Here is a 19,562-nt window from a genome sequence, read left to right as displayed (position 1 = left end):
GGAAGTCCCTGTGCTAGTACGGCTCTCAATCAAATTCATTTCCTCTATTAAGTCCCTTCTTTCAAGAAGGAAGACAAAGGGGCTGGGGATATGGCCTAGTGGCAAGAGTGCTTGCCTCATATACATGAAGCCCTAGGTTCGATTCCCCAGCACCACATATATGGAAAACGGCCAGAAGGGGCGCTATGGCTCAAGTGGCAGAGTGCTAGCCTTGAACAAGAAGAAGCCAGGGACAGTGCTCAGGCCCTGACTCCAAGCTCCAGGACTGGCCCAAAAAAAAGAAAAAAAGAAGGAAGACAAAAAGGCTGCTTTTCTTTTGAGTTTGATATCACAGCTAATGAAGACATAGAGGAGGTTTTAGAAATTAAATAAAAACTGAAAGTTAGAGAGGATTTACTATGTACCAGACAGTACATGAAGTGCCTGTAGATTTTCTTAACTAATTGTCCTAAAAAAAAACCTTACGAGGGGGCTGGGGATATGGCCTAGTGGCAAGAGCGCTTGCCTTGTATACATGAGGCCATGGGTTCGATTCCCCAGCACCACATATACAGAAAATGGCCAGAAGTGGCACTGTGGCTCAAGTGGCAGAGTGCTAGCCTTGAGCAAAAAGAAGCCAGGGACAGTGCTCAGACCCTGAGTCCAAGCCCCAGGACTGCCCCCCCCCCAAAAAAAAATCTTACAAGGTACATTTTATTTCTCTTCACATTTTATAGGTGAAGGAAAACGTTTAGATTAAGTAAAACCTGCCCAGATTATGTTGCTACTAGCTGAGATTCAAATCCAGGACTGTGAGTGACTCCCGGCCAGTGTGTTAGTAACTATCAGGGTGTAGATCTTTAATGACCACCAGTGATGTTTCAATGTTTTGCACCTGTCTGCATCTTGCTGTCCTGACTGATTTGTCCAGTTCTGCTATAGCCACACACACAGACTCTTTCTCTTCCCTCATGTTCCTTTCAGAGTTAGGCAGGAATGCTCTTTTCTTATCTCCATTTGTTCTAGGTGTTACTTTTGACAGGATTTTAAAGGATTCCACTTACTTTATTAGGAAAAATATGGAAATGAGCTTTATGGGACTTAGTCTTGGTGGTACTTTATTTCCATCAACTCTTTTGATCATTTACTTTTTGTAGAAAGCATATAAGAAAATCATTTATCTTTCATGATGACATCAGTTATTTATTGTTCAAAGTAGAAGTTTCTACCTGCAATACTTCACGTTTTTTCTATTCAAATATTTTTATTATCTTTAAGTAGTTGTGCAAAGGAGTTACCACTCAGCAAAGCAGTTTATGAATACAGTATGTCTTGATCAATGAATACTTCATATTTAAATGACTTATGACAATAAATCAGAGGCTTGAAGGATTCTGAGGGAAGAACTTGGGGGCCATTCTGGTTTGGGGTGTGTGTGTGTGTGTGTGTGTGTGTGTGTGTGTGTGTGTGTGTGTGTTCTCTGCCTGACTTGCTAATATAGACCAATGCCAAATTGTGCTGCCCTAGGGTTGAAGGAGAACATGAAAAATTATAATAATGCCTAGTAAGATGCTGGATAATGTGTTAGATACATACATACATAGAAGAAAATTGGCAAATGAAATGTTACAAGAAATCCGTCTCTGTGCTTCCCACCAAAGCCCAAAGCTCTTCTGTGAAAATGCTCCTGCATACCCAATGCCAGTCCTATATGCTGTCACCACCAAAATTTATATTTAGCTGGATTGATTTCCTGAACACCAGCAGCCCTGGAAGCTTGGCAATTCTGTATATGCTGCATCAAGCTACTGGAAGCTCTTCTAATGCAGAGGCTCTGTGTGGGCACAACTACAGTGGTTGACGTGCCGTGTTGGGAAGGAGGGTTCCATTTTCTGTAATGACACAGAAGGGATGAAAAAGATTTCATGTTGTTTTTGCGTATTGCATACAGAAGCCTAAGCCTAGCATGTGACAAAAGGCCTTTGCTGCTTTTATGTCCTTTGGGAATGACTTCTGTACCTAGGCAACGAATTATAGGCTAAGAAACCTCAACTAGAGAAAAAGAGGATAATCTTACTAATTAGACAGACAGAAGGGGCATTACCACATTCTAGAAGGGCCTAGGGTTTGCAGGAATCTAGCCAACGGCCAAGTTTTGTTTCCCTGCCCTCCCTTTCCTACTCTAATATTTTCTTTGGTACTGCACAGCAGAGATCTAGATTTAATTTGAACATTCCTCCAAAGGCTATTTATCATTACCCTTGTAGGTCATGGGTATAAATATGTCTTCAAACTCAAATCTGTAAGAACTATTCACAATCAAAAGATTGTTTTGGATAGCTTAATTTCTAGTAGAGAATTTTCTCCATTCCTGCCAGGCTGTAGAGAAATTTAATGATGGCTATCTTCAGAGTCTTTCACATCTCCAACTTCTTGGAAAGATGGATGATATTGTCTCAGCTGAGATGTCTCTTACTTCAGCATGGGCATTCTCTTTTGATCTTCTGATTCTGTCTGGCCCATAGAAGTGTTTGTTTTCTTGACACTGACCCCCAGGCCCTTGCCATTCCCTCTGGAAGCCACCACAGTGGCTCATCTAGACTTCCTACACACATGCATTGGCACGTGCAAATAAAATGTCTTCTTACCTTTAACAGGGATTTGGGCTTAGAGTTCTAGTGAGGGCATGGAGGAGAAGTTCAGGGTGGGTACCAGTGCTTGTTTGCTTGCATTGTTGCAACAAAATACTGCAGTCCGGGCAGCTCAAACAACAGTACACGCTTATTTTTCACAGTTCTGCAGGCCAGAAGTTGAAGATCAAGATGCTGGTAGGTACGTATCTTGCTATAGTCCCTCTGTTTGGCTTGCCAATGGTCATCATCTTTGTCTTCACAAGTGGAGTTGGGAAGAGGAGAACAGAGAGGAAAAGAGAAGAAAGGAAGACAGTGGAGGGAAAACAGAAAAGGAGGAGAAGATGGGGAGAGAGAGGATGGGTCGTGGAGAGAGGTAGAGGGAGAGAAGGGGAGAGGGAGGAAGTGAGAGAGAGCACTTTCTGGTGTAGCTTTTTATTTGTTGTTTTGTTAGTACTTGGATTGAATTCAGAGTCTTAAGCTTTGGAGGCAAATGTTTTACCACTTGAGCTATGCCTCCAGTCCTTTAGTTTGTTTTTCAGATAGTCGTGTGTGTGTGTATGTGTGACACTTTTGGGTCACAGTGGTTTCAGGCTGTGATCCTCCAATCTCTACTACCTAAGTAGTGGGGAGGGGTTACAGACGTATGCCATCATGACTAGGTTGGTGTCTTTTAAGGCTACTAATCACATCATGAGGTGCTCCTTCCTTCTGATCTCATCTGAATCCAGTTCCCTCCCTGTTTTGAATGCCATTTCATTGTGGCTGAAGGTTTCCCCATAGAAATGACTTGGGGACACAGAGATTCAGTTCACAATCGTTTCTCTTTTGCATTGTCTTTCAAGCCTTTGGGGTAAATGGTTTATGGAATTTTCAGTTTGTTTCCTGTTGCAGTACTCAAATATTGAAGCTGGGCAGTTCCATACTAGGAGTGAAGGACTCCTCCCTAGAGACTGTAAATTAGAGGACTAACCCCTATGACTCCTTGAACATAATTAGAGGGACTGTAAACATCAGGTATTCAAAAAGTGAGACTCGCCTCCCTGGTTTCTGATTATGAGTGAATGAATTCCTTTTGCCTATTAGTTCGATGTAGGTACTAGTGGGTAAGAGAAAGAGAACTGGCAGGATAGTAAAGATACAACAAAAAAGAGAACATTTCTGCATCCAGAGATTTCATGTATACACATGAAAATATTTAGCAAGAAATCAGGGCAGCATATGATTAAATCCAGAATCAGTAGGCAGACAGTACATTTGTCTAGGATATTTGTCAATCAAATCAGAATCCCATGGAATTCTTTTTTCTTATCAGTTCCAATTAGTTGTACAATGAAGTTTCATTTGAACATCCATTTTCGTGTACAATGTATCTTGCGCTGAGTCAGCACCCCATCATTTCCTTCCTTTTTTCCCTCCTTCCTTCAAATCAGTCTCATTGTTTCCTTATTCTGTATCCACACATGTACATAGATTATTAGGATTATGTTTGCCCACTGTCCTCCTCTTCATTTGACTGCCCTCTTCCTCTAGTACTATTCCTTCACAGACATGTTTTAGTTTCATAATTTTCTTTATGTTAAATTACATGTTTATTATTCATAAAGGCTTTGCTATGGTATCTCACACCTGCAAATATCGCTATGCTTTTATCATACACGCATGCACACACACATTTCTGTTTGTGCATAGGTTTATATTTTAGGTCTAACATCTATATATAAGAGAGAACATGTGCTTTTGTCTTCTAAGCCTGACTTAATTTGCATATTTCCAGAACCACCCAATTCACTGTAAGTGAAAAACTTCATTTTTCTTTATGGATATATGTGTATAACATATGTAATATTGATAGGCACATTCTACCTACCTACCTACAATATTTTCTTGTTCCATTCATCAGTTGTAGGGCATCTGGGCTGTTTCCTTTGAAACGCTTGTTAAGACACAGATTCCTAAGTCCCACCACTGAGCTTTCTTTTTTTTTTTTTTTTTTGGCCAGTCCTGGGGCTTGGACTCAGGGCCTGAGCACTGTCCCAGGCTTCTTTTTGCTCAAGGCTAGCACTCTGCCACTTGAGCCACAGCGCCACTTCTGGCCGTTTTCTGTATATGTGGTGCTGGGGAATTGAACCCAGGGCCTCATGTATAGGAGGCAAGCACTCTTGCCACTAGGCCATATCCCCAGCCCCACCACTGAGCTTTCTGATTCTCAAAGTCTAGGGTAGGATCTAATAATTGGCTTTCAGATGTTGCTAATCTAGAAGGCACAATTCTAGAATTTAGGAGCTACTGCCCAGGAGCCTGGAGAGTAAGCAAGGAGGCTGGTAAAGGTAAGGTCGCGTGCACTGGAGAATGGTGCTCTTCGTCATCACCTGCCTGTTGGAGTTAACCCACACTTCCCTTTTCTCTAACCCCATTTGAGAAACACCTATGTTGATATAAAAGGCAGAGAATCGGCTTTTCTTTTGATAATTAGGTAATTCTCCACAAAGAAAATTTGTACCATCTTCTTAGTAACAAGAGAGGATCAGATCAGTTTTCTTGGTTTTATAAGAACATGGTTATCTTTAGGCATCCATCCAACACTCACTCATGTACTCTGTGGTGTACTTTAGGAACTTTCCCTGAAGCCAAGAGTAAATAGGAAATACATTTTGAGACTTAAAACCCATTAAAGTTGAATTAGGGGAAAGGAGAGGAGGAATATGTAGAAGTTAGGAAGGATGAAGAGTTCAGAAAACAAGCGTCTTAGGAAGGGGTTGTTTGGTCCTGTTGAAAGGAGCACTTTGTGATCGAATATATATATTTCTTGAAAAGAAAGGGAGTCTCATTTTTCCATCCTCTGGATGGGGCTTTGTCGTAATGCTTTTCTGCAGCAGACTGGGAGGTTTCATAGCTATTAAATGAATAGCAATCTCAACTACTCTCCTCTCAAATATAATACTTATTACAGAGGAAATAGCATTGTGTATGTGTGTGTATTTGTGTGTGTATTTGTGTGTGTGTGTGTGTGTGTGTGTGTGTGTGTGTGTGTGTGTGTGTGTAGTGTTTTAAAGTAAGGAGCCTTTATGTAAACTCAGGTTAGGTAACGTGTCCATCAAATACCAATATAAGCAGAACAAGAATTCTCCCAAGGTATCTCTATCCTTGGCTGAAACTAGCTCTTAATCTGCCAATATTTAAGGTAGACCTAATCAAGTTGACTTTGGGTATTTTGAGAAGGGAGAAATCATCACTATCTTGTATTATTCGCTCTCAGCTCCGCCTCAAGTTTTGCAGTATTCACCCTCCCCTCATGACATTTGGGTTTTGGAATATAGTGAAACCATTTGTTTTATGAGACAGTAGGCCTTTGTTTTTTACTTTATGATAATTTTGAAAATGCTTAATTGGGCATAATTCTTGATTTAGATGATAGAATATTGTTTTCCCCATGTTTAACAGCACTAAAACATAGAATTCTCCTGAAGTAATGTTTTTATCTTGAAAAAAAAATGGGTGCATACTATTATGTCCCAAAGATTTTAAGTAGAGGGATTGGACAAGCAATGTTTCTGAATGTGAACATATATGTCCCATGGTATCTGTTAGTTCAGTTCTATTTTTACTTGGAAGAAGATGGAGGGAGGGCCTAGTTCCAAGATAGGACATTTTTTTCTTTATTTAAAAAAATCTTAAGATGGAGAAATGACTGAATTATATTGTCAGTTTCTGGAAACGCGGGATACATACATGCAAACACACACATTTGATTCAACATAGAAACAGAGGGGTTTGGAGAAAGGACAGTGGGAGGAAGTGTTTTAAGCTTGACTTGTACCCAGTATTCTTTTTACCTACTATCTTTCCAGAATATTTTAAGATATCCCTCCTCTTTCTTTCTTAAGATAGTGGCATTCTATAGAGTGACTCACTCATTCCTCTCCTGTTTTCATTTTCTTAATACTAGATTTTTAGAGGCTTCAGAATCTGTTTCTGCTTTCCATTCTTCTCCCTTGTGCTTTTGTCATTTAAAACATATTTTACTCTTCCTTTTCAGAATTCTTACTGAAGTTTCAATGCCATGATACATATCCAGTGACCTCTTTTGCTTACAACTTGTGTATTCTCTCTCAAGACGCTCTAGATATAAATTCTATATCTTTAACCTTCTGAGTAGAGGAAAAGAAACAGATTATCTGCCTCATTTCCATGATTGAATATCACTTTTAAACTCAATCTTCACTCCCAAAGACTCAGGAATTACAACTACCGGTTGATGCAATCTGCTTCTTCTACAGTTATTTATTAGAGGAGGTATCAACCGGCAGGACAGGAAGTATCTGATTTCTGGAGTCTCTAGATCCTTTTTTAGGCTGCTATATTTGACACCAAGCAAGCACTTAGTTGAGGTACGATGAAGGAACAAATGAACAAAGGAGCAAAGATTGTGCCTTTTTCCCCTCCTCCAGTCCCAGGGCTTGAACTCAGGACCTGAGCACTGTCCTTAAGCCTCTTTTGCTCAAGGCTAGCACTCTACCACTTGAGCCATAGAGCCACTTCCAGCTTTTTCAGTTTGTATGGTGTTGAGGAACTGAACCCAGGGCCCCAGGGCTTCATGCATGCTAGGCAAGCACTCTACCACTAAGCCACATTCCCAGCCTGAGGATGTGTATTTTAGTAATAGGTTCAGGATGGTTACTAAATTATAATATAGATTTGTTTTAATTTTAATTGTATGATTTTTTTTTTTGCCTGCAGAATTTTGGATTGAGCTCATGATCTTGTGCTTGCTGGGCAAGTGCTTGAGTCGTGCTTCTTGCTACTTTTTTTTTTTTTAATTTAGTTTGTTGATCAGATAAGGTCTCAAGCTTTAACCTGAAATGGCCTCTGACCATGATCCTCTGACCTCTGTGTCCTGAGATTACAAGTGTACCCCAACATTATTGACTAGTTTGGTTGATTTTTAAATAGATGCTGTAATTTAGTTGTCTAAAAATTTAAAAATACATTCGTTTCCTGAGGTTGACTTAAATGTGCCCACCGTAATCTACTATGACCTCATCTACATTTTTTATCCTCCAAAGACAAACCCAATTTCCAAATACGGTTACGTCACAGGTAGGCTAGGAGGACTTGACCGTGTTTTTTGGGGGGGGGGGCAGATTAGGGAGTATAATTCTATCATTACAAAGATAAAGGTGTATAAATGAAAAGATTCCTTCTTATTGGTATTCTTAGGTCACCTCATTGCCATCCTCAAAGATTATAGATGTTATTTTGATTCATTTTAAATAACAACAGCTAACTTCAAAATGATGTGGTAAAGGGAGTCTCATCCCATTCACTTTTTTTCTTGTCTCTTTCATTCGTCACAACTTTCTTTAAATTTATTCCATGTCCTCATCTGGGTTCAGGGACAGGGAAAAAAAAAAGGGTGAGATGTTCAAGTAGAAACTAAATATAGTGAACCTATATTAATCTTTGTGAAACATATTTTACATTCATGTGACTCCCTCATTAAATGCCAGACACTGTGTGGGTAGCACTTAATCACACGTTTGCTGGCACAGAGTAGATTGTAGCGAGTTTTAAATTCTACTAATATGAAATCCTACAGCCTTGGATTGAGGTTTCCTACTTCAATGCATGTTTTAAATAGTTTCGAAGTCAGTTTGTTATTTGTTGTGTTTGCTCTTGTGGAACCCATGATGTTAAGATAAAGCTCTTTGTTACAAGGCATTCTTTTATTGAATTACATGAATTTTATTGAATTACATTACAGGATAGCTGCGTTTCATGTTTTTAACAAAAGAAATGTTAATACCCCGTGACTTCTAAAAATGAAAAAGTATGTTGCAGAGTTGCATGTTAAATAGTTTGAGAAATCCTGAAATAGTAAGCTGCCTCTATGGTTGTTTCATTTCCCCTATACTCTTTAAAAATTTATATTGAGCATTGCTATTGTTTCCTAGGCTACACTGAAGATGGACAATAGACACTCTGCCATTAGGTTGTCATTAGAAGTAGAAGGCAGAATTAGAACTTCAGAAGCCAGGCAGTGGTCTGGGACAGAAAAATGGAATCTTCTGCTGGGTATCTCTGATAAGAGGTGACTTTTATTGTTTTGTTGCCACAGGAACCCTTAACTTGGTGTCTAAAAAGAGGAGGAGACTAGAGTGAGGGGAAGGAAAGAGCCTATGATTGGAGGTTTAATCACAGATATAATGTGAAGCCCAGCCCTGCCTCTTACTAGTTTGACCTTAGACCTGTTCCTGTATTTTCTTTTCTTTTTTTTGGCCAGTCCTGGGCCTTGGACTCAGGGCCTGAGCACTGCCCCTGGCTTCCTTTTTGCTCAAGGCTAGCACTCTGCCACTTGAGCCACAGCGCCCCTTCTGGCCATTTTCTATATACGTGGTGCTGGGGAATCGAACCCAGGGCCTCATGTATACGAGGCAAGCTCTCTTGCCACTAGGCCATATCCCCAGCCCCCGTGTTCCTGCATTTTCTATCCCTAAATTTCTTTGTTTAAACACATAACACAGAGTTGATATCCCTAATGAATTTACCATGCAAGTGTAGGATGAGATTAGTAGACCAGTGGCTATATAAAGAGAATATGATTATTTAAAGAGATAGGCAGCATGGTCACAGGGGAGAAGCGGTGGGCCAGCCGTGGCTGTCAGGAAAGGCTTCCTGGAGGAACTGGCCCGAGGGAGGTGGAGCTACACGTTAGACTTGGACATTTGGAGCCTGATAGAGAGGAAGACATTTCAGGTAGAGCACGGGGCTGTAGAAAGGAATGGAAGATAGAAAGGAAAGATATGTAAGGAGTAAAAGGAAGTGTCTTTATTTCTCTAGAGACAGTAGAATTGAAGAAGCTGTTTAAACTCTGTGTCCTGTGTCCTTTGGGGGACCCAGTGCTAATGATAATGTTAGCATTGCTGATGGAGGCTTTTGAGTGACGAATACATTTAATAATTGTAATCAGTATGAAACATCACCCAGTAAACATCCTTGAATGGAAGAGAGTTCAGCTTTCACTGGATGTTCTTAATCTGATTATAGTTCCGAAGTACTGGTATGCATATTTAAATCTGGCATGGACTTAATACAGTAGAAAAGGGTTGTTTTTATAAATATTTCAGGATTTCTAATTATCTTCCCAAGAGAGTATAGATGGAAAGCTTTATAGATGGATGGGATGTGAACACTAGTAAAGTAAAAGCAGACTTCTTGTGAACTTCTCAGAGAATTTGCTCTACTGGTAAATAGTGCAAATTTCACAGAGAGGAATATAGATTTTTTTTTTTTGAGCTTTCTGGACCTCAGAATCTGGAACTCATGTTAACACTTCCTCAAAGATGTCTCCCCAAGATCGAGGTCAATGTTGTTATTCCTTGTGGAGTTTGTCCACAAGGCAGATTCTGTACTTCTTTTCCTTATCCTTATGCCCTTCCAACCCTTCCAACCTGCTCAGGCCGAGTCCAAGGCCCAGGACTGACCCCCCCCCCCAAAAAAAAAAGCTTCAAAGAAAAATGTAAATACGAGCATGTTATTCAAGACAATGTAGGTTATGAATTACATAATATAGCTTAGAGATGCCAAAGATATGCCCTGGAATTGATATTGTTTCTTGTTGTGTATTTCTTCCCTCCTGCTTTCCCCCTTCTTACTCTTGTTGCATATTTCTATTTCTCAGATATGTAGCACTTTTTAAGGAAAGAAGGTAAATTCAATATTTTTTCCTTTTGCTGCCTTCTTACTGTGTCTTAAATTCAGGGTCTCTTACTTGCTTGACATGCATTTTTGGGATATTCTATGACTTGAGCCACAGCTCAAGTCTGGATTTTTGCAGGTTATTTTGGAGATAGAATCTCACAGCTTTTTCTGCCTAAGTTGGCTTCAAACTACTAGTCCTCCCAATTTTGATTTCTGGAATAGTGAGGATTACAGACTTGTGGCACATGTGCCCACCTAAAATTCAGTTTTTAACTATATATTATCATCTCTGAGAGTGAGAAGGGTTTCAATTGATTATTAGACTTCTGGAACTCATCTATCTATCTGTATCTATCTATTTATGCCAGTCCTGGGGCTTGGACTCACGTCCTGGGCACTGTCCCTGGCTTCTTTTTGCTCAAGGCTAGCACTCTACCACTTGAGCCACAGCGCCACTTCTGGCCTTTTCTGTTTATGTGGTGCTGAGGAATCGAATCCAGGGCTTCATGCATGCAAGGCAAGCACTCTACCACTAAGCCATATTCCCAGCCCGAACATATTGATTTTTGAGGATAGAACTCATTGTCCTTTTGGTTATATAACTATTTATTTTAGAAATCTGACTTTTTTTTTTTTAAAGTGGTATTGGGGATTGAACCAAGGGCTTGCACATGTTAGGGAAATGCTTGGCTACTGAACCACATCCTCAGCCACTTTAAAAATGGGTTCGATATTTCAATATATATCTCTATGCTAATTTCTTAATAGTGACTACAGAGTGACACACATGTCATATGTATCTTTATGTCCTACTACAGTAGACATTATAATATTCATTGCGTATTATGTATCATAGCAGAGAAGATGCATTGTAGCAATTCTCAGAAGTAAGAAGTTCTTGATTGAGAACCTTACATTCCTCTCAAAATACATATATTTCCTGTTGGAAATAACATCTTTCCTTATTTTTGTGATGGGCAAACATTTCCTCTCTACAGGAGACAAGGAACCAATATATGGAAATGCTTAAAGGAAGGCATATAAGATACTACACTTTATACCTCCCGAGTTGCTTCTAAAAGCATCATAAATAGCACACAGTGATGCCTTTCCTCCAGCTGAGCCCAGGAATTGCTCAGTCAGCACTCAAAAAAAAAATAATATCCCTGGGACATGAACTAAATAGCATTTCCTATTCAATCTCATCTGTCATTTTCCTGATTCCTCAACCTGGCCGCTAGATGTCAAAATAGGAAGGTGAAAGTAAATGATACTGTTTTTATATCAAAAGTTCTATAAGTCAAATACGGTAAGATTCCCTGTGCCCTGGAAGGTCTCATCAGTGTACCCAAAGTACAGACTTGAACCCATGACTTGCTAAAGCAGATTCATCATTCACTGTAGTTTAAAAAACAACGAAATCTTTATGTTCTAGAGTGGCCATTTTAGCTGAGATATGTAATTTACTTTTATAACTTACTATTGTTTTTTGTGTGTGCTGGTACTGAAGTTTGAACTCAGACATCCTGCTCTTGCTTGACTTTTTCTCTAAGGCTGGTGCTCTACCACTTGAGCCACACTGCCACTTGTGCCTTTTTGCTGGCTAATTGGGGATAAGAATCTCACGGACTTTCCTGCCATATCTCAGTCTCCTGGATAGGTAGGATTTCAGGCATGCCCCACTAGCATCCAGCCAAAAGCTTGTTCTGTAAAATCTTATTTCCATTTACATTTTTTTTCTCTGAAGTTTTTATATTTAAGTATTAACATTAAGTGCAGAGTCATGGGCAAGTAATCCTTCAAAATTATATTAATTTATGTTGTAGGGGAAGTTTATTAGAACTTATCCATAGTAAAACAAGTTTTAGGGTAAAATATGTCATCTTAAAGTTGGATGACAAATGAGGGGGTGAGTCTGATTAAACGTACATGCTTTGTGTACTGTCACGGCTTGACCCATTTGAACAATTAGCGTCCACTGAAAAGTGAATGACAGGAATATGAAACAAGTCCAGTCTGCAGTGTGTAGTGAATAGAGAGGGTGAACATGTACCTATGTGAAAATGGAACACTGAAGCTTATGAGATTGTGTTTGGGTGGGGATGGGAGATGAGGGAGAATGATAGAGTGGGACGATCATGGTATAGTATATGCATATATGGAAATATATGCATATGTGATAGAGGGGGTGGTTATGTGGTACAGTGTATGCGTATATGGACATACATGCATACAACTGACAGACATGTATTAAAAATGCCAGAATAAAAAGGATTGATGACATATTCAAGATAGTTATCCGAGCTTTTCTTTTCTCCCATCTTTAGAAGGTAAATGAAGAAGCCATTGTGAGCAACGATGGTTCATATTTAATTTAAAATCATCTTGAGAATATTGTAGTCAAAAAGAAAAGGTGTATTTATTGCTTGGGAGGCTTGGCTTCTGAAAGCTTTTCATAGAATTACGATGGAAATTTGGACAGTCGACATTTGATGGAACCATTTCATTATGTTGTTAATGTAGCTTGATAAGAAAGTCATCTGAAAATTTTAGATAATAAGCTAGTTCTTTAACCAGTTAGAAATAGTATTTTGTTTTGTGTATATTTTAAACTCTAGTGCTTCATGTGTAAATTTAGCCTGCATATTTTATTTGACTGTTAACACTTTTTATAGGTAAGAAATGATGACTAGTCTAGTCTCAGTGAATGACATTTCTATAATTATCAACCTTTGTGAAGATTTGAGTGCAGATGATGCCAATGCTGGTTTTGTCTCTGACTAGCCCCCCCCTTCAATCTCCTCACCCCCTCAACCCCTCTCCCACATACTTTGCTTTTTCAAGGTTCTCACGACCCCTTCTTGCATCTCTGTGACACAAGTGGTACATTGGCTGGCCCCTACTCTTAATTCTAACATAAAGGAATTAGAAATGGGGCAGAGAGCCCAGGAATAATGCTGGCACTATCTCTGACAGCTAACGAGCTTTAAGAATTTGAGCAAGTGACTTCTCTCCAGATTTCATTTCCCCAGTTTGTAATATGTACATTAGATTAGGTGATCTCAAAGAGATCTCTGACTCTGATTCTATAATCCATGAAAATTCATCTGCCTGAACAGCACTGCAATAATTAGATAGATTGACAGCTGGATGCAGCGAGGTGGCAAAGCTAAAAGCCCCTATCTACTCTGCCCCTGGTGAACTTCCTGTTTGCATATTTTAATAACATTATTTTTTACATCTTACCTCCCCCCCATCACTCAGTGAGCAGGAACCTTTCCTTCCATTTCAATTTTATAACTGTGCAATTTAATGAAATCCATTAGTACCAACAAAATAGGGTAACAGTGATATTTTAGTACATGGAGACTACCTTTAATGTTCCTAGTATTTGAACAATCAAACGAATGATTTTTAGCTTTGACTTTTAAGGAAGAAAAAAAATTATCCTTCCTTATTGAATGGAGGACAAAAGATGGCCAGTAAAGAATAATGTGCCAGATTGTGATTCTCTTCATACTTGCTCTCCACTTAGCATGCAGAACTTCATGTATTCTTAAGCATAAAATGCAGAATGATACATTAAATGAAGGGTCATTTTGAAAAATAAAGTAGACAAAAATGGCTCACTCTTGAAGATAGCTGTGAAGTGAACACCAAAATAATAGCTTATTCACAGCTAATATTCAGCAGGATTTCTTAAGTCCAGCGGGGTCAGAGGGAAACCTGATAAATATCAACACTGTTTATCAGTTGTTACTGTTGAGGAATTTAATTTATATGGATCAGAAGTGAGGCTTGCTTAGGCTCTCTTAGAGACTGCACTAGTTTCAGATTTTAATTTTGTGGCTATACTGGGTTTGTACTCAGATCCTCATTCTTGCTTTGGAAGGAGCTCTGCCACTTCAATCGTGTACCAGCTTACTTGACTTGAGTTATTTTTCAGATAGGGTGTCACTTTTTCTTTTGGCTTGGTCTGCCTGAAACAGTATCTTCCTACAGACCCCTCTATATAGCTGGAAAAACAGGCATGAAACACTTGGCCAAACTTGCTTTTTTTTTTTTTTTTTGCCAGTCCTGTGGCTTGGATTCAGGGCCTGAGCACTGTCCTGGCTTCTTTTTGCTCAAGGCTAGCACTCTGCCACTTGAGCCACAGCGCCACTTCTGGCCATTTTCTGTATATGTGGGGCTGGGGAATTGAACCCAGGGCCTCATGTATACGAGGCAAACACTCTTGCCACTAGGCCATTTCCCCAGCCCCTAGTAGACATTCCTGAAGACCTAAAATTGAGGCATTGCAAGAGCGGTCCTAATAGCAACCACTTAAAGCAACCGCTTCTGAGTACTCATTATGTGCCAGCATCTCCACTAGGTGTTTGTGTATATCTTTTTGTATGAATCAATTTTATTCTTCACAAAATAACAAAAATATTTTGATTTATGTATGAAGAAATGACTGGATTGGGTGAAATGATGCCATAATAGTACAAAAGGAAATACAGGTATTGTACAAAGATTTGTCAAATTGCAAACTAAATCAAAGCACATTTTGCAGATGAAATGTGTATATGTTTGCATATGCGGGTGTATGCTGTTATATTGTTTTGTATATATTTAAATCTATATATTTATATTCATAAAATTTCATCCATCCAATCTTTCTTTTCATGTCTGCCTCAAATGAAAGGGAAGAGAAATATGATCTTGGGTTAAAGTATTTGTTGGTATCATTGTGGGAACAAACTTCTAACTTCTACCATGATAGGTCCAGTTGGCTAACGTGCTTTTTGGAGCAGTGAATGAATTAGATAATTTTCTTATGTGGACCACAACTAAAGCTCAATTCCTCTGTTAGATTTGTGATGCTGCTCCAGCTAACAAGGATTTATTTTAGTATAACTTGGTTAAAGTAGAAAGAAAGAGAAATATTTCCTGCTTCCCAGGCAGGAAATGGGAGTTAAAGACTCTAGTGAAGAAACTTGATACTCTTACAATTTTTTTTTTTTATCTAAGGGAAAAATGAATGGAAAAGCGTTACTTGGTACAGTCTTTACCAGCTCTGAAAGACTGGAAGAAAAATTTCATAGTAGTTTTCAGGTGCAGGGGGTTATAGTTGGTTTTGATCAACTGCTTTATATGTTTCTGGATTTTAGAAAATTTCTAATGTGTATATGCATTACTTTCATACTGAGAAAAAATGTGTGTGTTTGTGTGTGCGTGCGTGTGTGTGTGTGTGTGTGTTTGAAGAGGAGTAGCTACGTTTCTTTGATACACTCCTAACAAAATATGTTTGTGTCAGATAATGTTAAAGCCACCTGTGTCTACAAAATGTATTTTGTGTAAGTACTGCAGCTCATAGCAATACTGAATTTTCAGAAGAAAAACAGACACGATATGTAGATTTTTGTGAGCTTTAAATTTTCATATGTTTGTATGTATGTATGAGTGTGTGTGTGTGTGCGCGTGCGCGTGCACGCGTGTTTATTTGTTTGGTTGGTTTTTGGATATAGGATCTCACTGTGAAGCTCAAGATAACATTAAACCTTGATTCCCTCAATCTCCACCTCCACAGTAGCTGACATTATAGGTGTGAGCCACTGGTACCAGGCCATGTCAGATACTTTGTCACATTAACTAATTCAACTTCCTAACTTCTTAGCAGGTTTAAGGTTGTGCTAGTCATTCTACTTCAGTGATTTCATAATGATTACTATCAATTGTTTCAGAAATGTGTCTGTAGACATTCTTTTTGTTGTTGTTGTTGTTGATTGTGGGCATTGAACTCAGGGCCTGGGTACTGTCCCTGAGCTCTTTTTGTTCAAGCCTAGCACTCTACCACTTTGAACCACAGCGCCGTTTCCAGTGTTCTGGTGGTTAATTGGAGGTAAGAGTCTCATGGGGACTTTACTGCCCTTGCTGGCTTTGAACTGTGATCCAGATCTCTGCCTCCTAATTAGCTAGGATTACAGGCATGAGCCACTGGCACCTGGCAATGTAGATGTTCATTTGAAAGCATTAAATTACATTTATATTGCATTAGCGAAGTCATGATATAAGAGTTACTTATATGGTGGATATGTAATGTTAAAATGACCTACAGATAAGGAATTTGGTTCCTTGTTTACATTTGTAGTCATACAAAATATACATGTAGTTATGTTTGTACAAATAATTTTGTGGATCAGTCACTATGTATGTATGTATGTATGTATGTATGTATGTATGTATGTATGTATGTATGTATGTATGTACCAGGGCTCACACTCAGCCCCTTGTGCTATTTCAAGGCTTTCTTGCTCATCGTTGGTATTTTACCATGTGAACCACATCTCCAGTTCAGGGCCTCAATCACATATCCTCCTAGTTCTGTAGGTCGGTGCAGATAGACAGAATGGCTCAGCCTGTGTGACTCCTGGCCAGCCTACCCTCGGGTTTCCCAAAGTCATCACACTTACCTAGAACCTAAGTTGGGAAGATCAGACACATGCAAACCTGGCAAAGGGTCATCTTGAAGGTTCCTTAGGCCAGTCCAAACAGGGGGACAGGCTGTTCACACTAGGGAGGGAGCTGCTGTTACAGTAACTGCAAACTCAGCCAAAGGTAATTTTTAAAGCTGCTCCTGCTGAGGGAGTTCAGATGTCTGAAGAGAACCATCTAAGGAGAAGAAGTTGGACAAAGAGCCATAAAGATGCCCAAGAAGGCCAGATCAAAGAGCGGAGAGGAGAGTCAGGCTGTCGTAGTCATAGAAGCCAAGGGAAAGGGAAATGTTAGAAGTCAACAGTGGGCCTGTGTTTAAGCAACATGAGAGCTATGTTTATAGCAACTTGTAAATTAGTCCTCCCCGCCCCCTCCCCGCAAGGAATTTTCAGTTCTGCTCTTGTGGTTGGCTTGAGGGAGCTTTTGGCATTTGCAGGAGAATAACCTAGCATCTGTAAATGTGAAGGTGATTCCTAGAGTCGAGGTGAAAGCGCCCCTCTATCCTGGGAGGAGACAAGGCTGCAGCTGAGCAATCTATTTCTTACTGCGACAGGTTTTGTTCTGTTGGGTCAGATTTTGCCAGGAATAAGTAAGCACTTGCCGCTTCAAATTACGAGTGGAGGAAGCAGCCACGAGTTGGTTTCGTGGCTCACATCTGCAATCCGGGCTACTCAGAGTTGCAAAGAAAACCCAAACCCCAAACAATAACAACAAACATTGAACATGTGGGAAGAATAATAATGTGTATTGTATGGTTTATCAATCTTGAAATATTTAAAACTTAAAAACTTTCTATCTTTATTTCATGCCTTTGATGTTATTTTGTTTTCTTAGTTGAAAAAAAAAGGCTCAATTGTTTTCTAAATCAGTCTTCTTTCTTTCCTTTTTTTCTTCTTTCCCTTCCTCTATTTTTCTTTGCTCTCCCTTTGTCCCTTTCTGGTCCTGTGACATTGAGTAAGCACCTTACAAATGAATTAATGGAACAAATTGGTTTCACAACTGTGCTATTGTTGCTCAAAGGTATTGAAAGAATTAAAGAAAATTCCTAGTCTTTTCTGAATAGCCTGTTCTAGCTAGTTGTATGGTTTACCTGCTCTTCCATTGTTACACAACCTGTAGAATGATGCCAATAAAAGCATTTCCACTTTTAGGAATCCTTGACCTTTCTAGCTGAACCTTGTGTTTTTTGCCTTCATTACTTTTCATATGAAAAGGAAACCAATTGAACAGTAAGCAAAACTGATCTCGGGATGACTTAAAATAGCTATCGAAAGGTTTATCCTTCCTCTGTCATGTGCTTTAGGCACAGGAGAATTCCTCCAGCCTCACTCCAAGCTTATGTATTCTTGATCTAACATGATTTCCAGGAGCCTGATTATATGCTCTTTATGGTCATAGCTATTAAAAGAAAAAGGGTAGGAGTCCTGTGTGTAGAAACATTGGCAGTTGACAGTAGGATGGAGACCACTATATTAAAAAAGATATGATTTCAGAGGAAAGCCAGTTTGAGTCCATTTAACATAGGTGTGGCAAGTCTAGGTGGGCCACAAGCAATAGAGCCTTCAAAGGTAGTAATGGCCCTGAGTTATAAAGAAGATATTACCTCATGGTCAGTGTTTCTTTGAAATAAATTCTAGATAGAAGCCGGGTACCAGTGACTCGTGCCTATCATCCCAGCTACTCAGGAGGCTGAGATCTGAGGATCATGATTCCGAGCCAGCCCAAGAAGACAAATTCTACAGATTCTTATCTCCAATTAACCAGGCAGAACCGGGGGGTGGCTCTAGTGGTACAGTACCATCTATGAGTAAAAAAGCGAATGAGGGAGGGAGGGAGAGAGCAAGACCTTGTCTAGTACTGACACAACAACCACAGCAATGTTTTAGATAGACTTCAAACTAAAACCATTAATTGAACAGAAGTCGTTATTTAGTAAGATTTATGGCTTTGCCCCTTTGAACCATTTGGAAAACTTTCCTATGATTCTTTAGTCTAGCCTCTGCTTTTCCTCTGCTCCTCTCTGTTTGCACACTTTCATATTAACCCTTTCCTTTGCCCCTCTGTGCATGCACACTTTCAAACTAACTATTTGTACCCCAGGACTCACCTGTTAAGGGTCTTCTTCTTAGGCAAAGCTGGCTTAGTGGCCCTTCCTTTGCTTGTGTGAGCACAGTACTCACATCTGCTTTTGATGGTTGTCTGTTTGCTTGTTCATCTTTCCCTCTAGACTGAAAGCTCTTTGAGGCCAGAACTCTGCCTTCTTTACTGCTGCATATACCTGGTGCTTAGCATCGGAGAACCTGGGTCATAAGAGACTAGGGTAAGACTAGGGTAACTCCAGGGATGGAAAGATTTGTATGTATAGTACTTTGGAAAAGTAGTATGCCAAAACTTATTTGAAAATTTATGCTGTAATCTATTTGGAAGTTAATGTTAACAAAACATGGTGGATAAGGGTTCAAAGAAGAGTCAGGAATGTCTTTAAGATGTGTGTGTGTGGGGGGGGGTGTGACCCTGAATCTAAAAAATAAAAGTAGACATAAATATTCTTATATAATAGAAAAGTTACAGAGTGAATGTATCATTTCTTAAGAGTTTCTATTTGACATAAATTTGACAGCAAATTGTAAAATTAGGTAGACTTGATTCCTATAATTACAAACTAACTTTGGAATATGATACTTTAGGAGCAATCATGAAGAGTTCACTATGATATTTCTAAAACAGAACAATAAGAAATGTGTTATTTTATGGGTCTGGAACTTATAAAATAGT

General features: G+C 39.3%; 1 protein-coding gene and 1 long non-coding RNA gene across 3 annotated transcripts in view; one reads left to right on the top strand and one right to left on the bottom strand.

Moving 5' to 3' along the window:
• Positions 1–19,562, top strand: part of Ppm1l (protein phosphatase, Mg2+/Mn2+ dependent 1L) — a 194,446-nt gene that overhangs the window by 88,502 nt on the left and 86,382 nt on the right. The gene's annotated exons all lie outside the window — the stretch shown is intronic.
• LOC125352012 lies at positions 1,586–18,844 on the bottom strand. The gene is made up of 3 exons (XR_007211082.1): positions 18,832–18,844; positions 7,083–7,089; positions 1,586–2,524 (listed from the first exon to the last, which is right to left on the bottom strand). It is a non-coding gene; the product is annotated as an uncharacterized LOC125352012 (long non-coding RNA).

Source organism: Perognathus longimembris, chromosome 5, assembly GCF_023159225.1.
Source record: "Perognathus longimembris pacificus isolate PPM17 chromosome 5, ASM2315922v1, whole genome shotgun sequence".
In the NCBI taxonomy this organism is placed as follows: Eukaryota; Metazoa; Chordata; class Mammalia; order Rodentia; family Heteromyidae; genus Perognathus; species Perognathus longimembris.
This window is presented reverse-complemented; position numbering and strand designations above follow the sequence as displayed.